General features: G+C 44.3%; 1 protein-coding gene across 7 annotated transcripts in view; it reads left to right on the top strand.

Annotated features, from left to right (window-relative positions):
* The first annotated feature begins 4,614 nt into the window (after nt 1-4,614).
* Celf1 (CUGBP Elav-like family member 1) overlaps nt 4,615-19,957 on the top strand; it is a 69,767-nt gene continuing 54,424 nt past the window's right edge. For 4 of the 7 annotated variants that reach the window (XM_057780990.1, XM_057780988.1, XM_057780987.1 and 1 more), the window contains exon 1: nt 4,681-4,797. The gene's annotated coding sequence lies outside the window, so the exon portion shown is untranslated. Of the gene's footprint in view, nt 4,798-19,957 lie in introns of all 7 variants that reach the window. The other 3 variants (XM_057780992.1, XM_057780991.1, XM_057780989.1) reach the window with 2 other exon arrangements.

Genomic DNA, 19,957 nt, shown 5'->3' with positions numbered 1-19,957 from the left:
TGTATTTCCCTGATGGCTAAGGATGTTGAACATTTCCTTAAGAATTTCTCCATTTAATTTAATGTTAGCTGTCGGCTTGCTGTAAATAGCTTTTATTATATTTAGGTATGACCCTTGTATCCCTAATCTCTCCAAGACCTTTATCATAAAGGAGGGTTGAATTTTGTCGAATGCTTTTTCGGCATCTAATGAAATGATCATATGGTTTTTTTCTTTCAGTTTATTTATATGGTTGATTACATTGATAGATTTACGTATGTTGAACCAGCCCTGCATCTCTGGAATGAAGCCTACTTGATCACAATGGATAACTTTTCTAATGTGTTCTTGGATTCGGTTTGCCAGTATTTTATTGAGAATTTTTGCGTCGATGTTCATGAGTGAGATAGGCCTGTAATTCTCTTTCTTGGTTGTGTCTTTGTGTGGTTTTGGTATCAGGGTAACTGTAGCTCAATCTGTAGAAGAATGAAAATAGATCCATATCTATCACCATGCACAAAACTCAAGTCCAAATGGATTAAAGACCTCAATATCAGTCCAAACACACTGAACCTGATAGAAGAGAAAGTGGGAAGTACTCTACAACACATGGGCACAGGAGAACACTTCCTACGTATAACCCCAGCAGCACAAACACTAAGGACATCATTGAATAAATGGGACCTCCTGAGACTGAGAAGCTTCTGTAAAGCAAAGGACACTGTCACTAAGACAGAAAGGCAACCCACTGACTGGGAGAAGATCTTCACCAACCCCGCAACTGACAAAGGTCTGATATCCAAAATATACAAAGAACTCAAGAAATTAGACCGTAAAAGGTTAATCAATCCAATTATAAAATGGGGCACTGAGCTGAACAGAGACTTTTCAACAGAAGAAGTTCAAATGGCCAAAAGACACTTAAGATCGTGCTCAACTTCCTTAGCAATCAGGGAAATGCAAATCAAGACAACATTAAGATACCATCTTACACCTGTCAGAATGGCTAAAATCAAAAACACCAATGATAGCCTCTGCTGGAGAGGTTGTGGAGAAAGGGGCACTCTCATCCATTGCTGGTGGGAATGCAAACTTGTGCAACCACTTTGGAAAGCAGTGTGGCGGTTTCTCAGGAAAGTCGGGTTCAACCTACCTCTCGACCCAGCAATACCACTATTGGGAATATACCCAAGAGATGCCCAAACATACAACAAAAGTATATGTTCAACTATGTTCATAGCAGCATTGTTTGTAATAGCCAGAACCTGGAAACAACCTAGATGTCCTTCAATGGAAGAATGGATGAAGAAAGTATGGAATATATACATATTAGAGTACTACTCAGCAGTAAAAAACAATGACTTCTTGAATTTTGCATACAAATGGACGGAAATTGAAAACACTATCCTGAGTGAGGTAAGCCAGACCCAAAAAGAAGAACATGGGATGTACTCACTCATATTTGGTTTCTAGCCATAAATAAAGGACATTGAGACTATAATTCGTGATTCTAGAGAAGCTAAATAAGAAGGTGAACCCAAAGAAAAACATATAAGCATCCCCCTGAATATTAACCTTCATCAGGCGATGAAAGAAGACAGAGACAGAGACCAACATTGGAGCACTGGACTGAAGTCTCACGATCCAAAGGAGGAGCAGAAGGAGAGTGAGCACGAGCAAGGAACTCAGGACTGCGAGGGGTGCACCCACACACTGAGGCAATGGGGATGTTCTATCGGGAACTCACCAAGGCCAGCTGGCCGGGGACTGAAAAAGCATGGGACAAAACCGGTCTCGCTGAACATAATGGACAATGAGGACTACTGAGAACTGAAGAACAATGGCAATGGGTTCTTGATCCTATTGCACGTAATGGCTTTGTGGGAGCCCAGGTAGTTTGGATGCTCACCTTAATAGACCTGGATAGAGGTGGGTGGTCCTTGGACCTCCCACAGGGCAGAGAAACCTGCTTGCTCTTTGGGCTGAGGAGGAAGGAAGACTTGATTGGGGGAGGGGGAGGGAATGGGAGGTGGTGGCGGGGAAGAGGCAGAAATCTTTAATAATTAAATAAGTTAAAAAAAAAAGAATTTCTCAGTCAAGCTGGGTGGTGGCGGTGCAGGCCTTTAATCCCAGCACTTGGGAGGCAGAGGCAGACAGATCTCTGTGAGTTTGAGGCCAGCCTGGGCTACAGAGCAAGTCCCAAAGCTACAGAGAAACCCTGTCTCGGAAAAAAAAAAGTAATAATGATAATTTCTTGGTCATTTGAGATTTTCTGAGGGGGCTGGAGAGATGGCTCAGCAGTTAAGAGCACTGGCTGCTCTTCCAGAGGTCCTGAGTTCAATTCCCAGCAACCACATGGTGGCTCACAACCATCTATAATGAGATCTGGCGCTCTCCTCTGGCGTGCGGGCATACATGAAGGCAGAATGTTGTAGACATAATTAAAAAAGAGAGAGATTTTTCTGTTGAGAATTCTCTGTTTAGATCTGTATCCCATTTTAAAATGGGATTATTTGCTTTTTGATGTCTAGTTTTTTGAGTTCCTTATATACTTTGCAAATCAGCCCTGTTAGACGTGGGCTGGTTAAGACCTTTTCTCGTTGTGCGGGCCGCAGTTTTGTCCTATTGCCAGCATCCTTTGTCTTGTAGAGGTTTTCAGTCTCAGGAGGCCCCACTGACGAAGTGTTGGTCTCAGTGTCTGCGCTGCTGGGGTTCCACCTTTCCTAGCCGCTCCGTCTTCTCTTGTGTCACTCGGTCACTTCACATTTCTAGCCCTATTTCCGTCAACCAAAAGACGCGAAGACAAGAAGGCAGAAAGTGTGAAGACTGTGAAGGATAGCTTCACTAGATCCTCTTATTGCTTTCTCCCTTTGTACCCTTAGTAGCATCAGTTACTATTTCTAATTTTTTTTTTTTTTTTTGGTTTTTCGAGACAGGGTTTCTCTGTGGTTTTGGAGCTTGTTCTGGAACTAGCTCTTGTAGACCAGGCTGGTCTCGAACTCACAGAGATCCGCCTGCCTCTGCCTCCCGAGTGCTGGGATTAAAGGCATGCGCCACCACCGCCCGGCTTACTATTTCTAATTTTTAACATCACATTATTTGGGACTGGAAAGATGACTCAGTGGTTAAGAGCACTGGTGCTCTCCAAGAGGACTAGGGTTCAATTCCCAGCACCCACAAGGTGACTCAAAAGAGTCTGTAACGCCAGTTCCTGGGTGTCCTAAGCTCTCTACTGAACTTTTCAGGTACTGCACACATGTGAGGCAGACATCCGCAGGAAAAACACCCACACTCAAACATAATAAAATAAAATATGGAAGTCAGATAAGAATGAACTAACAAGGTGGACATTTCTCAGAGCACAATGGTGCTCATTTATAATTAGGTTGAGGCAGGAGGATTTCTGTGAGTTCTAATCCAATGTGGCTGACATAGTGAGAACCCTATCTCCCCAAACCAAACCATGATTGTTTGTGCACATGTGAAAACTTAGGCTTCTGGTTGGAGGTCTGCTGTGTGTGTGTGTGTGAGAGTGTGTGTGTGTGAGTGTGTGTGTGTGTGTGGTAAGGTAGAATATAATCGGAATTTGTGGGTGTACATATCATTCGCTCTAGGAAGCCAGTGATAAAGAGAAATTGTTGCCAACCCATGAGTAATTTGTCTTTCTTTCTTTGTTTCTTTTCTTTTCTTTTTTTTTTTTTTTTTTTTGAGACAGGGTTTCTCTGTGTAGCTTTTGTGGCTGTCCTGAAACTCGCTTTGTAGACCAGGCTGGCCTAGAACTCATAGAGATCTGCCCGCATCTGCCTCCCAAGTGTACCGGCCCCATGAGTAATTTGTAAATTGATGGAGCCTGAGGTCGGGACCTCCTAGAACTAAGTTTTGTCTCTCCATCTGCATTTTATTGTCTAGATTTTGTGTAATAAACAACAAACTGTACCATGTGAATCCATCTAGACCCAGGTTAGGAATCCTGAATCTTAGAAGGGTGAGAGGGCAATGGAATCTTTAAAAAAGAAATTGTTAGTTTTTTTTCTTAGGAAGATTAGGTTTGGCCTGGGTAGTCTCTTAATAAACTACTTATGAGCTTCCTGGTGCCGCAGGGATTTTTGATTGCGCACAGTCACCGCTGATCAACATCTCTGTACAATCACTTCCCTAAGTCATTAAGCCTGCAACACACATTCCACATACCAGCAAAGAAGGAAGGCCTGGATGCAGGCGTGCGAAAAGGAGGGTGTGCCCCGTGTCCAGGGCTAGCAAGCAACATTCAGCTCATTCATTTATCAGATATTTATTTATGAGTACTTTTAGAGCCAAGGAGCGGTGCTTGCCCGCCAGAGGTCCAGGAGGTGCGGTGCGCAGAGGCAAGAACTTCAATTCCCTCTAGCACCGCTCTGAGACAAAGAGATGCGCCCCTGCAGCTCCCAGGGCTGAGGGCTCCGCCCGCGGCCCCCAGGGCTTCGGAGCGGCTGCTCCTTCACGGCTCGGCCAGAGGGGGCGCTGCAGCGCCGGCACTCGGCCCGGCCCGCCCCTGCGCGGCGCTCCTGTCGGGTCGGCGCGGGCGGGCGGGCGGGCGAGCGGGCGGCGCCGCGGTGGTACGTTCCCCCAGCCGCCCGCCCCTCCTCCGCGGCCCTCCCCGCGGGTGGTAGGTGCCGGAAGTGCCGCCATTTTGGGGTGTTCTGCTCTGGCGGCAGCGGCAGAGGCGGCGGCGGCGGGACGCGGAGGCTCCCCCGGGACTCGGCCTCAGCAGCGAGGCGGCGGCGGCTGCGGAGGCGCAGGCAGCAGCTGAGGCAGCGGCAGGCTCAGGTGCAGCCGCTGGTGAGTGCGGCGGCCGCAGGATAACGGGCCGCGGGGTGGAGGGAGGGAAGAGGGAGGCTGGAGGGAGGCGCCGCGGGGTGGGTCCGGTTCGGGCAGCTGCGGGTCACAGGGCCCTCCGGGCGCGGTCGCTCCCGGTTCCCCGCACCCCGGGGACCAGGCCGCCTACTGCCCGGGGCCCGGGGCCCAGTCGCGTCCTCCCGGCGCGCGCCCCTGCTCCCAGGGAGACCCGCCCTCCTCGTGGCCTTGCCCCGGCTCCCTTGCCCTTTGCCTTCACTCTCCAGGCCCCGAGGGCTTGGTTCCAGCACGGCCCCAGTCCTCCTCTGTGGGTCCGCTGTGTGAGATTCCAGCTGTCTGCCCTAGACGCCTCTTCCGTGACCCTGTCGCCCCACGTGTTCTTGCTGCCCACCCCTGGGGTGCCCCAGATTCCCGCCCCTGGAAGGCAGCGCTCCTCTCCAAGCTCCGGAGCTCTCCCAGTTCTCGCACCGGATCCGCCTTGGCTCGCCCTCCCCCTTCCCCCCACATCAGGTGCTCTCCCAGTCAAGGCCTAGTAGCCGGGCTTGAATCTCGCACCCAGGAGCGCGGACAGCTCTTGAATGCGCATTCTTCGCTAGGTACCAGGCTTTGGGTTTCAAGTCGGTTGGTATCTTGGTTTTGGTCGTTCCGGCAGGATGTTGTTTAATTCTCTTAGACCATTGCATGTGCTCTTAAAGAGCTTCTCATAGGTTTAGGGACTGGTTCCCGGTGGAAAGTGTGAGATTTGCCTGTTTAGCAAAGCGGAATCTTTCTGGTCCTTAGAGTTAATGCTGTATAAAGGCTGTTGGTGAGTTTTAAAGTGCGTGGAGGAACTTCACATTTAATTAAAAGGTCTCTTCGCTGTCTTCAATTCTATAAGTTGAAGAGGTTTTAATCGCACGTTTTCACCTTTTCCACAGTTTCATTTTCTCTTTAAATCCTTAGTGTGTATGAAGGTATCTTCAAATGGACTTCTTTCTGATTTTGGCATTAAAAAGTGTACTTGGAAAATCACGGAGGTTAGAATGGACAAACTGCGGCTACACTGATTTAGTTTTCATGTTTTAGCTTTATTGTGTGAGACCGTGGCTTCTGAAGCATGACTTTGGGAAGACTGAAGCCGTGCTTTTAGTAAAGCAAAGCTGGAATTCTCAACTGTTGCTTTAGCCCTCGAACTTCTGGTTCCTCTTGGTTCCTTCTCAACCACCTGTTCTCTTAAGAATGGCTCTTGACTCTAGAGCGTAGGTCTCCACTTCTGTCATTCATTCTTACCCTTCGGGTTTTCTTTTCTTAAAAAGATCTGTTGCTAGGACGGGTTATCACAGAGAGTTGAGACATCTTTTCTGTGCTTTGGCTTTTCTGATGCCCTCAAAAAGTAAAGTGACTTATTTGCTCAAGGTTATTATAGCAAGTGCTCTCTTTGTATGTTTTTGTTTTTTGAGACAGGGTTTCTCTGTCTACCTTTGCAGCCTGTTCTGGAACACTCTCTCTGTAAGCCAGACTGGCCTCAAACTCACAGGCCTGCCTCTGCCTCCCGAGTGCTGGGATTGAAGGTGTGCGCCACTATTGCTCAGTTTAGCACTGGTGCTTTTAAAAGACATTGTTTCTTTTTTTAAAATTAAACACAGCAGCAGTTGCTATCATGAGTAATGGTGCTGCTGATTTGCCCTTAAAGATATGATGGAATGGGAAGGGCAAAAAAATCTTTTTGCAGTTGGTTAGGAGTTGGTCAGATCACTCTTTCATTATGATCCTTAATTTATTTTAATTTTGAAAATTTTCTAGGAATTCGTGCCCGTCTCACGTGGTGTTAGCTCCAATTCCCTGTGAATGTACATGTGGGCTGATAGTGAAAATTGAAACCAGAATGATTTGTTTATATTTCTTTTTTTCTTCTGGTTTATTATTTTTTTTTCTTTTTTTTTTTTTTAGCCATAAAAGCATTTATTAAAAGGGGAGAAAGGGAAGGAGGGGGAGAGAGGGAGAGGGAGAGGGAGAGAGAGAGAGAGAGAGAGAGAGAGAGAGAGAGAGAGAGAGGAAGAGAAGAGAGAGCGCGTGGCCACGCTGAAGAAAACCTGGTTTATTATTTTTTGAGACAGGATTTCCCTGTGAAACCCTGGCTGTTGTGGAATTTTTTAGTCCAGGCTGGCTTCTAACTCACAGAGATCCTCCTGCCTCAACCTCCCAAGTGCTGGGACTAAAGGTGTGTGCCAACGTTGCCTGGCATATCATATTCCACCTCCCCAGGGTTTCCTCTCTATAACTGCCTTGACTGCCTAAGAACTCACTCTGTAGACCAGGCTGGTCTTGAACTCACAGAGATCCTTCTGCCTCTGCCTCCTAAGTACTGGGAATAAAGGAATGCACCGCCACTGCCCAGCCCCATATGTTCTTTTTAATACAGAAGTTGCAGGTTCATTATGAAAGGTACAAGTAAGTCAATTAGGAAGAAATCTTAACTTTCTGTTTTGTTTTTTGAGACAGGATTTCTTTCTGTAGCTCCGACTGTCCTGGAATTCGCTCTTTACACCAGACTGGTCCCAAACTTAGAGATCCGCCTGCTTCTACCTCCCAGGTGCTAGGGTTAAAAGCATGTGCCACCACTGCCTGGTTGAAATTTTACCCTTCAGAGGTTATGGTTAAATTTTGGTGGGTGAGTTTACAATTTTATACCTCCACCACCCCCTAAAGATGGTGTTCCTGTGTAGTCCTGACTGGCCTACCTCCCAAGTGCTGGAATTATGGTGTATACCACCACATCTTCCAAAATTTGTCTTTATTATCTCCAGCTTTTCATTGTTTGTTGTTTTTTGTGGTGTTGGGAAGGAAGCTCATGGCCTCCCACAGGTGATAGGCATGCTGTGTACTGCTGATTGCTGTCCTAGCCACATCCTTTTCTTTTTCCTGGGGGCAGGGGCCTCATTTTCTGTAGGTCAGACTGGCCTTGAAATTCACAGCAGTTCTGCCTCAGCTGTCCAGTGCTGGGTTAGGGATGTGAGTCCCCTTGCCTGCCTTATATGTGGTAAAGAGGCATTTATTATTTACCATAGTAGACTTATTCTGATCAGTTAGGTGATGGTTTCTCCCAACCCTGCCATCTTGAATTCTGACCTCCTGCCTCTATCTCCCAAGTGCTAGAATTAGAGGAGTAATTAATTCACCAGGCAGTGATAGTATTTAAGCCTTACTAGTAGGCAGTAGGCTTGGTTTGTTTGTTTTTGTTTGATTGTTTTGGTTTTTGAGACAGAGTTTCCCTGTAATAATCCTGGCTGTCTTTGAATCCATTTTGTAGACCTTGCTGGCTCTGAACTTACAGAGACCTTCCTGCTTCTGTCTCCCAGGTGCTGGGGTCAAAGGCAGGTACCATCACCTCCCACCTGGCTTGGTTGTTTTACCACCCACATTTTATTCTTAAGCATGTTATTTTCCCGGCTTGTTGTGTGTACACCACATGTGTCTACTGCCCAGGGGTATCAGAAGAGGGTGTGGGGCTCCCACAGATTGTTTTGAGCCACTGTGTAAGAACTGTGACTCAAACCCAGGTCCTCTAAGCCCCCAGACACAATTTAAATAATGCCTTGTATTTAATATTTTCTGCTCATGAGATAGGCCAGTAGATGCTCCAGCATAGGAGCAGAGAAATCCTCCTTTACTTAAAGAGTGGGTCAGAAGAGTAAGATGGGAATTAACAGAGACCTAACATTTGTTGTATATATGTCCATTGGATGTTTTTTTTTTAATGAAGATTAGGGCTCTGTGGGTACTAAATTTAGTCCCCCCCCCCCCCTTTACTGTACTGTAGCTTCTTTAACTCTGTTTTACTGGGAGACCTGACCTAATAAGGAACTAAGCTGTTACATGATAACATGAGCTTGGGGAAAAGACAGCTGTCATACATGGGCTCCTCTGCCCAGGGATTTGGGTCTTCCTAACATAAAACTCTACTCTTGAAACCAGTGAGTAATAAGGATTTGATTAAGTTCTTTCATCTGCCTTCTAAAAAAGTGCTTTATTGTAATACAATTCATATACCATAGAATTTATTCATTAAAAATACACAACTGAGTGGTTTTAAATTTGGTATTACTGTTTTGTTGCTGTGTCATCTTTGCCATGTCTGTAGCCCTGGCCAGCCTCAAGCTTACTGTATAGATGAGGATGGTCTGCCTTCGAGTGCTGCTGCTACAGAAATATGCCTGGCCTGTTCAAGTTTCCTTTTGTTTCTTTTGCTTATAGGTTGACCATACCTTATCCTAAATGCTTGAGTCCATAGGTCCAGATATGGTTTGAGGTTCAGGGTGGTTTTTTTTTTTTTTTTTTTTTTTGGTTTTTCGAGACAGGGTTTCTCTGTGGTTTTGGAGCCTGTCCTGGAACTAGCTCTTGTAGACCAGGCTAGTCTCGAACTCACAGAGATCCGCCTGCCTCTGCCTCCCAAGTGCTGGGATTAAAGGCGTGCGCCACCACCGCCCGGCCCAGGGTGTTTGTTTTTTCTGAGACAAGGTCTTCCTATGTTGCTCACACTGGTTATGTCGACCAGGCTGGCCTCAAACTCAGGGATCTGCTTGCCTCTGCCTAATGCTGTGCGCGTGCGTGCGTGCGTGCGTGCGTGCGTGCGTGCGTGCGTACGTGCGAGAGAGAGAGAGAGAGAGAGAGAGAGAGAGAGAGAGAGAGAGAGAGAGAGAGAGAGAGAGAGAGAGAGAGAGACAGAGAGAATATCAGTATGTATGCCACATGTGTGCAAGTACCCATAGAAGCCAGAAGAGGGCATTGGATCCTCTGGAGCTAGAGTTACAGGCTGTTGTGAGCTGTCTGATGTGGGTGCAGGGAACTGAACTAAACTACTGGCAGAGCAGGAAATGCTCTTAATTACTAAGTCATCATGTATCTCAGGCTAGTCTTGAATCTGCTGTAAATATGATGGTGACCTTGAAAGTCTGATTCCCTGCTTCAACCTCCCAAATGCTATAATGTCAGAGGTGCATCACCACTTCAGATTTTTGCGGCATTGAGGATTGAATCAATACCCAGAGCTTTGTGTATGTAAAGCAAGTATTCCACGAACTGAGCAACGTCACAAACCGACTCTGTCATTTTATAATCCCATCAGCAGTGATAAGCATTCCAGTTTTTATGTACTTCACAATACTTTTTTCTGTGATTTTGTTGAAAATTTGTACATGTATGTGTAGGTGTGTGCTTGACATGGTACAGTGTTGAAAGGAAGCCAGAAGACAATTTTTGGGATCCAGTTTTTCTTCTACTAAGAGGGTCCAGGAACTCATGTCATCAGGCTTGGCAGTAAGCATTTTACCTGCTGAGTCATCTTGTTGGACTTTATGTTTTAGTAGCCACGCTAATTTTGCTTTTATTATTTATTTTTATTTATGTGTATGAGTATGTATCTGTATGACACATGTGTGTACCTGCCCATGCAGGCAAAAAGAGGGTGCTGGATGCCCTGAAGCTGGAGATAGAGTTGGTTGTGAGCTCTCTGTCCTGTGTAAGTAACTGGGGACCAAACTTGGACTTTGGTCTTTTGGAAGAACACAGAAAGCACCTTTAATTGCTAAGCCATTGCTTCAGCCCCTTGTTTTGTTTTTTGTCGTCATTGTTGTTGTTCATTTTTTGTTTTGTTTTTTTTTTTTTTGTTTGTTTGTTTTTTTGAGACAGAATTTCTCTGTTTTTAGTACTGGAACTAACTCTGTAGACCAGGACGGCCTCAAATTCAGATCTACCTGCTTCTGCTGGGAGTAAAGGCATGTGCTACCACAACTTGGCCTTTATTTTCAATTTAAAATTTATTTTATTTTATATGTATGGTTTTTGCCCATATGTCTGTGTACGACGTCTGTACCTGGTGTCCTTAGAAGCCAAGTGTTGGCCAGGTGGTGGCACTTGGGAGGCAGAGGCAGGTGGATCTTTGTGAGTTCGAGGCCAGGCTACAAAGCTACAGAGAAGCCCTGTCTCGAAAAGCCAAAAGCTGCCATGTAGGTACTAGGAACTGAGCCTAAGTCCTGTGGAAGAACAGCACGTTCCTTTAACCCCTGAGCCACTCACTGCTCTTGCCTCTATTTTTTTGCTTGTCTATGATGTTGCTATATAGCCTAGCCTGGTCTCTGTTATAGTCTGGCCCCTACCTCCCCTTTTGGTTTTGTTCTGATTTCGAGTCAGTCTTTTGTATTTCAGGCTGGCCTTAACTTATTATGGTAGAGCTAGGGATGACCTGAACTACTTCTCATTCACTGTCTCCAAGTGCTGGGGTGACACACCCACATACATACGTAATAATGTGCTGCTGGATTGAGCCCAGAGTTTAATGCATGCTAGCCCAGGGGTTCCCTCCTCTCCCCATGCACACACATTGTTGAAACAAAGTTTTAGTGTGTAGCTGGGACTGATCTTCCTATTTGATCCCTGAGCGCTGGGATATAGGCTGTTCCACCGTGCTCACTCACTGTTTATACCTTTAAATCAAAGTTGGTCTTCAGGGTGGGCTGTCATTTACTGGTGCAGCCAGTCCCTCGCCTGGATTCTGTTTGTTATGATGAGGAGCAAAAGAACTACTTTAATTTACTCCTTATGATGATTTGCAGATATTTTCTCCTTTGGTGTTGCTTGCTTTTCATTTTTGATAGGCTGTTTTTTGTTTTATTAAAAGTTTTACTGTATAGAACACCAGGGCTGACCTCAAACATGCCTGTTGGTATTATAGACATGTGCATCTTCCTACCTGGTTTTTAAGTTTGATCTCATCTAACTTGCCTTTTCATTTTTGGTATCTGGCCTGCTGTCATATCCATTATATTATTATCAAATCTAATGAACATAAATTTTTCCCCTCTGTGAGTTTTTTTAGTTTTAGGGATTAGATTTTAGGTAATTTTAACCTCCCACCCCCCCAATTTTTACAAGACAGGGTTTCTCTGTTTAGCAGCCCCTAGCTGTCCTGGAACCAGCTCTGTAGACCAGACTCACAAAGATCTACCCGCCTCCACCTCCTGATACTGGAATTAAATGCATGTTCCACCATGGCAAAAGTTTTTTGGAAAAACAGGGTTTCTCTGTAGCTTTCAAAGCCTGTCCTGGAACTAGCTCTTGAAGATCAGGCTGGCCTCAATTTACAAAGATCCGCCTGTCTCTGCCTCCCGAGTGCTGGGATTAAAGGCTTGCGCCACCACTGCCCAGCAAAAGTTTTTTTCTTGATAAGATCTTTACCTTTATCTAAAATTGTTTGTATTTGTGCTAGGTCTTGAGTAAGGAGATCAGAGGACAACTGGTTTCTATGATGGAGTTGGTTTTTTCCTTCCGTCTTTATTTGGATTTGGGCGTTAAACTCAGCTCACTAGACTTGTATGGTGACAGCCAGTTTCTTCTGCCCCCCCCCCTTTTTTTTTTTTTTTTGGTTTTTCGAGGCAGGGTTTCGCTGTGGTTTTGGAGCCTGTCCTGGAACTAACTCTTGTAGACCAGGCTGGTCTCGAACTCACAGAGATCCGCCTGCCTCTGCCTCCCAAGTGCTGGGATTAAAGGCGTGCGCCACCACTGCCCGGCTCTTCTGCCCCTTTTAAAACTTGATTTGGGTGTAGTGGTACATGCCTTTGATCCCAGTCTAGGGAGGCAGATCTCTTGAGTTTGAGGCCAACCTAGGTTACACATAGTGAGATCCTATCTCAAACCACGCACACACACCACCACCACCACCACCAACCACCTTCACCCCCCAAACCCCAAAACACACACATAAAAAAGCCCAACAACAACTATTTATTTTAGGAAGTGGAGGCAGGTGGATCTCATTTCCATAGCAAGACTCTGGCTCAAAACACCATCACCCACCCCTCCTTTTCATAAAAACAAAAACTTGGATCTCACAGACTTTTTTTTTACTGTAGCCATATATGTGGTGGTTTTCTTTTTCTTCTCATTTAGACAGGGTTTTCCTATGTAGCCCGGTCTGATTCAGGCTGACCTTGAACTCTCAAGCCTTTCTATTAGGGATGTTATAGATGTACTTCTATGCTTGGAGGTTTCTTCCCCCCCCCCGCCCCCCCGAACCTTTCTTTTTGGTTTTTCATGACAGGGTTTCTCTGTAGCTCTGGCTGCCCTGGAACTTACTCTGTAGACCAGACTGGCCTTAAACTCACAGGCATCAGCCTGCTTCTGCCTCAGGAGTGCTGGAGTTAAAGTTGGGGAGTGCCACTCCAAAGCCCAGCTTTAAGAGCTTCTCATTCAGTTTTTCCTTTTTCTTTTCTTTTTCTTTCTTTCTTCTTCTTCTTCCTTTTTTTTTTTTTGGTTTTTTTTTTTTTTTTTTTTTTTTTTTCTTTTTTGGTTTCTCGAGACAGGGTTTCTCTGTTGCTTTGGAGCCAGTCCTGGAACTAGCTCGTGTAGACCCGGCTGGCCTCGAACTCACAGAGATCCGAGTACTGGGATTAAAGATCCCAGTGCCACCACGGCCCAGCAAGCTGTTCAGTTTTTAATGTTGTCTTCAGTTTTTGTATGGTCAGTTGTTTGACTTACATAACAATGCTGTTCTTCAGAAAAGAATCTTCAGTTTAGGAACTGTGGCTAGTTTCTCTTACTTTTTTGTTTCCTGTGAGTGAAAGCAAATTCTAGCAGAGAATAGAGGAACGTGTGGTATTTGGTGATAATGTATAATGTAGGGTAGCTAATAGTCTACTCTGGACAGGTTTGTGTTTTTTTTTTTTTTTTTTTTTTTGACCCATCTTTATTTGGATATTTATCTATATTGAAATTTTTGGTAGTTTTGTACAGATAATTTACTGTGGCCTTTCCCGGTTTCTTTGTGCTTATATCTTTTGTTTGTGGGATACACTCTTCTCCACTAATCTCCTTCCCCCACACTGTAGTCACACACTTCTCTTCCGGGGTAAATTCTGTCTTGGTGGTGGTGCTGCTGCTGACTGTTAGCTAGGTTGGAGTGGGTTAGTACTATGGAAAACCCTGTGCTATTTATTAGCTGTTTGCCTTATTCCAGTGCCTTCTGAGCAAAAGACTTGTAGGGACCAAGGGGTAGAAGGACAATAGGATAGTGGTGACAACTTGAATTTATAGCCATTTGACGTTTATTAGCTAACTGATGATTTCTTCCTGATTAATCAATACTGGTTATGAATATAGAGTCAGTTTTAGTTGCATGAGAGACTTTCAAGGGTATTTCACAGGTGCTATTCATGTAGTAAAAGGTTTCTATTGCTGTGAAGAGACACCATGAGCAGGGCACCTCTTATAAAGGAAAAAATTTAATTGGGTGACTTATCAGTTTCAGAGGTTTAGTCCATTATCACGATAGGACATGGCAGCATGCAGGCACAGGAATGAACTAAGGGTTACACGGAGAGTAGCTTGAGCAAAGGTAGCCTGCCTCCAACAAGGCCACACCTTCCGGTAGTGCCATTCCTATGAGCTTATGGGGCCAGTTACATTTAGATACCACGGCTCCCTATGAAGGAACACAGGGCCTTGCCCATGTGGTAGATAAGCCTATACCTAATTGAAATATCGCAAGCCCTTCCTTTACTTGTTTTGGGACAGGATCTCAACAAGTTTCCCAGGCTGGCCTTGAGCTCTTGATCCTCTTTCCTTAGTTCTCTGGAGTAGCTAGGATTTCAAACCTGTGCCACCAACCCCTGCTAGGTCCATATTTCTTTTGTTTTGTTTTTCCGAGACAGGGTGGTTTCTCTGTGTAACAGTCTTGGCTGTCCTGTAACTTGGTAGACCAGGTTGGCCTTGAACTCACAAAGATCTCTCTGCCTCTGCCTCCCAAGTGCTGAGATCAAAGGCGTGTGCCACTATGTCCTTTTTAATGCTGATGGTTTGAGTGGAACACAGTAATGTAGGTTGAATGTCACTTGAGGCTTTAAATAAAGGGTGAGGATGAGTGGCTTTGTGCTCAGTTGGTGGAGTCTCTATGGTGTGGGTTTAATTAGTAACTTCATAAATTATCTGTAATGGGAACATCACAGTGTTGTTTTTCTCTTTGAGGAATGTTAATGAGGGAGGTTATGAAAAGGAGAGTTTAGCACTTCTAATTTGATTGTCTTCCTTTGAATTTGGGTGGGTTTTGTTGTTGTTGTTGTTAATTTTGTTTTGTTTTTAAGTAGAAAGACCAGAGAAATGTAAAGATTCTTTTTTGTTTGTTTTATTTTTTAAGACAGGTTCTTACTATGTTGCTCTGGTTGTCCTGGAACGTACTATGTAGCTAGAACACGCTGGCCTTGAAATAGAGATTGACTTGTTCCATTACACCCCACCTTTGAAAAGTCCTTTTAATTTTAATGAGCAGGAATTAAAATTAAATAAGTAGATTTGTATGCAATGAGTATAGATTTGTAATTTATAAAAAGCTATAAGATGTTTGTTACTAGACCAGAGTGTGTTTGTAAGTATACATACTGTGTTGAGAGCCACTTTGTTTTTCTGAATAAATTACATCCATAGAGAAAATTCATAAATGGTCTGTTTGCTTTTTTCCCTTATGCTCGGGTGTAGTGTGTGTATGGTGTTGAACTGAATGCTGTGCACAAAGGAAATGCAGCCCCTGTTTATTGATATCAGGGCCTTGCATAGAGTGAATATTTGTCGAGTGATGAATTAGCTGGTAAAGTCGCTTTTCATGTTTGAGACAGTTTAGGGCTAAGGTCTAGGAAGAGGAAGAGAACATTGACATTCTATGACTTTAAGTCATTATCTCCTGAAGTTAGAGTATTTTAAAGCCTCAAGCAATTTTATGACAATAATGTAAGCAACTTTTGTAGGGGGGGTCTAGGATGGAGTTTCTCTGTAGGCAGTTTTTTTGTTAAGAGGTAGTTTCTGCATTGTTTAGAATTTGTGGCATAAAAGCTTTATGAAGCTCTAATCTTGAAACATACTGTATACCAACCTTTCTTTTTCTTTTTTTTTTTTTTTTTTTTTGGTTTTTCGAGACAGGGTCTCTCTGTAGCTTTGGTGCCTATCCCGGAAGAAGCTCTTGTAGACCAGGCTGGCCTCGAACTCCCAGAGATCCGCCTGCCTCTGCCTCCCAAGTGCTGGGATTAAAGGCGTGCGCCACCACCGCCCGGCTCCAACCTTTATTTTTCTTAGATTTATTTATTTAATGTGCACTAGTATTTTCTGTAGATAGTCTGTGTGAGGATGATGGATTCCTGGGAACTGGAGTTACAGCTGTAAGCTGCCATGTGGGTGCTGGAAATTGAACCCAGGTCCTCTGGGAGAACCAGTGCTGTTAACCACTGAGCCATCTCTCCAGTCCCGTTGTATACCAACTTTAACAAGGTCAGGACAGTCATGGTTTTGGCTTTTCTGTAGTGCAAAAGAAAAAAAGAAAATTTGACATACAGCTGACAGTCTATGTTCTTTCGCTTTTCTGGACCAAGATAGGATTTTCTAAGGAAAGCGTTAATCATTAATAAAAACAAAGAAGGACCTAGGAGTTTGTACCTCTCACATCCTGTAGACTGAATCTCCTTTTTGTTTTTAGATTGTATGCTATTAAACTAAACTATCCTCTAATCTTGTCTTCCTGTTTCCATTCAAGTTTATGAGAGATCATGAGAAGACACTTTCATATAGTGATTGTTTTTATTGTATGCTGTTTCTTTTTAATAGCTCCTGGACACTGCTTTGAGGACAATTAAAAAGAAACAGCTTACAGACTTTTGCTAAACTAATTTGGTTATAGATGGCGTTGGGAAACTAAAAACAACCTGTGAAACAGCTACAGCAGAGTTTAGGTGAGTAAACGAGACCACCAGATTCTGAGCTGCCCTCCTCGACGCCTGCACCTGCCCCAGTCTCCTTTGTTTGTTTTCAAGACAGGGTTTCTCTGCGGCCCTGGCTCTTCTGGAGCTCGCTTTGTAGATCAGGCTGGGCTCCAATTCAGAGATCCACCTTCCTGGTGCTGGGATTAAAAGTGTGTGCCATCGCTGGGCGGTGGTGGCGCACGCCTTTAATCCCAGCACTTGGGAGGCAGAGACAGGCGGATCTCTGGGAGTTCGAGGCCAGCCTGGTCTACAAGAGCTAGTTCCGTGACAGGAACCAAAGCTACAGAGAAACCCTGTCTCGAAAAACCAAAAAGAAAAAAAAAAAAAAGTGTGTGCCATCACTGCTCGGCTGACATTTATAAAATAAAGAAAGCTTTTTTGGATTTTAGCATATCTTGGTAATACTTATATTTAGTCTTTAAAATTATTAATTACTACTTGAAATCAGTGATAGGCTTTTAAGAACATATGGGTATTTTTGAACTTTTTTTTTTTTTTTTTTTTGGTTTTTTCAAGACAGGGTTTCTCTGTGGTTTTGGAGCCTGTCCTGGAACTAGCTCTTGTAGACCAGGCTGGTCTCGAACTCACAGAGATCCTCCTGCCTCTGCCTCCCAAGTGCTGGGATTAAAGGCATGCGCCACCACCGCCCGGCTATTTTTGAACTTTTTAAAAAATATTTATTTATTTATTTATTATGTATACAATATTCTGTCTGTGTGTATGCCTACAGGCCAGAAGAGGGCACCAGACTCCATTACAGATGGTTGTGAGCCACCATGTGGTTGCTGGGAATTGAACTCAGGACCTTTGGAAGAGTAGGCAATACTCTTAACCTCTGAGCCATCTCTCCAGCCCCCACGTTTTTTCTTTTTTGTTTTGTTTTTCGAGACAGCGTTTCTCTGTAGCTTTGGAGCCTGTCCTGGAACTAGCTCTTGTAGACCAGGCTGGCCTCGAACTCACAGAGATCTGCCTGCTTCCTCCTCCCGAGTGCTGGGATTAAAGGCATGTGCCACCACCGCTCGGTTTCTTGAACATTTTTTCACTGTGCTTTTCTAGCTTTCATGTCCTTGTGGATTTGCTGTTCCAGATTGTTGCTGTGAAATCGCACTGTTTTAAACTGTTACTGTAATTCCGAGAGAGTCTCATTGTGTGGCCCTGGCTGTCCTGGAGCTCAGAAATCCACCTGCCTCTGCCTCCTAAACGCTATGATTAAAGGTGTGTGTCATCACACTCTGCTTTTTTTTATTATTTAAGTTCATTGTCTGGTGTAACTGCTGTGGGATGAGACATCTGTAGAAAAATTGAAGTGTTCTAGGAAGCTTACAAATTATCAAAATTTTTTTTTTTAGAATTCTGAGCACTGTGTTCGTCTGAATAAACTACATTCATAGAGCAGATTTATAAATGGTCCCTTTTCTTTTCCTTCCTTCCTTTTCTTTTTTTCTTTTTTTTTTTTTTTTGGTTTTTCGAGACAGGGTTTCTCTGTGGCTTTGGAGCCTGTCCTGGAACTAGCTCTTCTAGACCAGGCTGGTCTCGAACTCACAGAGATCCGCCTGCCTCTGCCTCCCAAGTGCTGGGATTAAAGGCGTGCGCCACCACCGCCCGGCTCTTCCTTCCTTTTCTTGATACAAAGTTTTCTCTGTGTTGCCCTGGCTGTCTTGAAACTCACTTTGTAGACCAGGCTGGGCTCCAACTCAGAGATCCACCCGCCTCTGCCTCCTGAGTACTGGGATTAAAGGATGGTGCTCTACCACCTTCCCACTTAAAATTTTTGTGCATATGGATGTTTTGTTTATGAGTTTATCTTTGTACCACGTGCATCTGGGTGTCTTCAAAGGCTAGAAGAGGACATTGGATTTCCTAGAACCAGAGTCATAGACTCAAGACTGTTGTTAGTTGATATGTGGGTGCTGGGAATCAAACGAGGGTCCTCTGGAAGAGCAGCCAGTACTTTTCACTGCTGAGCCATTTCTTCAACCTCTGATGTGTTAAGATATCGTCTGACTCAGTGGTGGTGGCAGCACACGCTTTTAATCCTTTAGTCTCTTGGGAAGCAGAGGCAGGTGGCACTGTGAGTGTAAGGCCAGTATGGTCTACTGGTCCACAAGTTCCAGAACACCCAGAGCTGTTACAAAGAGAAACACTATCTTGAAAAAAACAAACAAAGATATCTTTTAACAGTCTGTGTATAATGTCACTTCTGTAATTCCAGCTGTTTAGGAGGCTGAGGCATGAGGATCACAAGTTCAAGGATAGCTAGAAAAGTTAAGAAGACTGCTTAAAAATTTTAACAAGGGCCGGGCGGTGGTGGCGCACACCTTTAATCCCAGCACTCGGGAGGCAGAGGCAGGCGGATCTCTGGGAGTTCGAGGCCAGCCTGGTCTACAAGAGCTAGTTCCAGGACAGGCTCCAAAACCACAGAGAAACCCTGTCTCGAAAAAACAACAACAAAAAAAAAAACAAAAAATTTTAACAAGGGGGTTGGAAGCATGGCTTAGTGTGCTGGGACTCAAGTTCAGTTTTTAATATTCCCTGAGTGATTCGTACCCTTGTACCTCCAGTTGTAGGGGATCCTCTGCTGCCTTCTGACACCAGGCATGCATGTTGTGCATGTACATGCATGTAGGCAAAACACCTATACACAGTAAATAAATATAAATGTTAAATGAGTATGGGCTGGAGATGTAACTGATAAAATGTGTGCCTAACATACACAGATCTTTAGGTTTAATTCCTAGTACTACAGAAACTAAAACAGCCCAAAGGAATGGATCTTCTGGGAGCTGAATTTCAGTGCAGATTGGTTGAGAGTGGCATTTTATCTTGCTGATTTTATCACCATTGTCTATACATAGCAATTTGGAAGGCAGTCTTGGAATTTGAACATAAACCTCTATGTTTTATAACAGTTTTTTTTTAAATAATTTTTTTATTTTATGTGCATTGGTGTTTTGCCTGCATTTATGTCTATGTGGGATTGTCAGATCTTGGAATTACAGACAGCAGTGAACTACCATGTGGGTGCTGGGAATTGAACTCCGGTTCTTTAGAAGAGCAGTCAGACCTCTTAACCACTGAGCTCTCTCTCCAGTCCCCAGTAGTGTAGTCAGTTTTGTTACAGATCTATGAGTTTTATTTTTATAATGTATTTGAAGTTTTATTTTGTGTGTATGAAAGTTCTACCTGTATGTATGTTCTGTCTCTGTGTGTATCTGAACCTTATGTGAGTGCAGTGTTTGTGGAGGCCAGAACAGGGTATTAGATTCTTGGGAACTAGAGTTACAAAGGCTTTATGAGCCTTCTTGTTGGTGCTGGGAACCAAACCCAGGTCCTCTGCAAGAGCCTCAAGTACTCTTAACCACCCAACCACC

The sequence above is a fragment of the Chionomys nivalis genome, chromosome 9 (assembly GCF_950005125.1).
Source record: "Chionomys nivalis chromosome 9, mChiNiv1.1, whole genome shotgun sequence".
Taxonomy (NCBI): Eukaryota; Metazoa; Chordata; class Mammalia; order Rodentia; family Cricetidae; genus Chionomys; species Chionomys nivalis.
The sequence above is the reverse complement of the archived record's forward strand: the minus strand, read 5'-3'. Positions and strand labels throughout refer to the sequence as shown.